Raw genomic sequence first — 1,752 nt, 5'->3', positions numbered from 1 at the left:
AGTCACAACTTGGGCTTTTCACAGTTTGCTGAAATTATGCTGGAGAACTGGCCAGGATCAGCTGGGCAGATAGCTATGAGGCTCCAAGCCACCGTGGTGGCAGTCTGGTCCAGCAGAGCCACGATTAGGCGGTCAGAGTCCTGAGGGACACAGCCCCTGGCTCGGTACATGGAGACTCGGGCACAGGATGCGGTGTTTGCTCTGTGCCTCCCCTTGCCTGCATGTTCATGCCTTGTTCTGCCCTCACGGTGGCACCGTTTGCTTGGTGGGGACAGCGTGGTGAGGCTGGCCGCTCTGCTTGCCAGCGAAGTTCGCAGGCTGCAGGGTGGACAGGCCCGCAGTGCCCACCCGCCCGCCCTCCCCGCTCGACCCTGCCAAGTGTGGGCTACTTACATGTGGACACACACTGTGCAGACCGACGCCACCTGTGCTCGTCCGAGGTTCAGATGCTGCAAGCGGCTGTGGTAATGACTATAAATAAGCCCCAGCTTGCAGAGTAGGCAGCCTTGCTCTGGCTAAGGTAGCCCAAGGTAAAATCAAGTGCAAACCGGGTGGCTCCCGGGCGAGCACACTGGAGCACACGTGCACACACACACACACTCACGTGTGCAAGGGCTGCCTGGGACCCTAGCCTGGAGGGGCCCAGCTGGCAGGTGGTGCCGGGGCTCATGGCACCCAGAGGCCCCGAAAGCCTCTCTTCCTGACAGCAGTTCATGTGCCAGGGAGCCTGCAGCGAGAACAGGCTGGAAATGCGTCTGAGCATTGGTGTCTGACGCTGGGTGATGCAGGAGAGTGCAGGCAGGATCAGAGCCTGTCCTGCAGCTGCCGGGTCCCTGTTCCCCGGGTGTGGGTGTGGGGACTCAGAAGGGACACTGGCGCTTTCTGATTGATTTTCCCCTTTGCGTGTGACGGTTCCCTCCCAAGAGCGGCGGGTGATTTATGAGGCAGGTATCAGTTGGGAGAGGCAGGCCAAGGCCTAAATATAGCCTCTCTTGGCCATAAATGGGGGCAGCAGGCGCTCGGCAGGGAGAAGTTAGCTCCGCTTTCTTCAGCCAGGACTGAGCTCTGTGTCTGGGGGCCAGGCTGTGCTCTCCTCTGCCTCGCCCTGTGGTGAGTTTCCCTCCGGCCGGCCTGCTGTCTGTAGCTCTGGGAAGGGACTGCAGGTGCGGATGCTGGAGCCTGGGGTTTCCATGAGCAGACGCCAGGCTCCTGGACGTGTTCTGTGCTGCCCAGCCCCGTCTGCACGGTGTCGTCCTAACCCTACCCTGCCTTTGGAGAAGTCGGTCTTCCTCGAGTTGTGCTGCGCGGCCGTCCTTGCCCAGGTCAGCTGGTTGATTCCTGTGACTGTCACAAGGGTCTCAGAGATGGAAGAGAGCAGGAGGGAAAACCAGAAAAGGCACAAAACAAAAACTAGGGTATTTTCTTGGAGGAAGAACGGAAAGTCAGCAGCTGAGACCTGAGGGTTGGGGTAGAAGCCATGCTGCTTGGCGAGCGGTCAGTCTCTTCGTGGAGATGACCGGGCGCTCAGGCCGTTTTCTACCTTGAGCTGAGGGCCCACGAAGGAGAGGGGCCATGCTGGAGCCCTCTCTCTTCCCAGCCCTCACATTCCTTCCTCTCGGAGTCCTCTGGAGTGAGTGGAGTTTAAAGGTGACAAAGTCACCAGGGCTCGGGCCCTGGGGCCCGGCCACGCCATGTGCGCTCCCTCCCTCCCTCCCTCCCTCCCTCTCCCCCTCTCTCCCTCCCTCCCTCCCC

The 1,752-nt window shown here is 60.7% G+C and overlaps 1 protein-coding gene across 2 annotated transcripts in view; it reads left to right on the top strand.

The window, feature by feature from the left end:
* Positions 1–1,004: 1,004 nt before the first annotated feature.
* Myom2 (myomesin 2) overlaps positions 1,005–1,752 on the top strand; it is a 58,468-nt gene continuing 57,720 nt past the window's right edge. The window contains exon 1 of one of the 2 annotated variants that reach the window (XM_023702636.1): positions 1,005–1,110. The gene's annotated coding sequence lies outside the window, so the exon portion shown is untranslated. Of the gene's footprint in view, positions 1,323–1,752 lie in introns of both variants that reach the window. The other variant, XM_004642532.2, reaches the window with a different exon arrangement.

This window comes from Octodon degus, unplaced genomic scaffold, assembly GCF_000260255.1.
Source record: "Octodon degus isolate 3935 unplaced genomic scaffold, OctDeg1.0 scaffold00155, whole genome shotgun sequence".
NCBI lineage: Eukaryota > Metazoa > Chordata > Mammalia > Rodentia > Octodontidae > Octodon > Octodon degus.
This window is presented reverse-complemented; position numbering and strand designations above follow the sequence as displayed.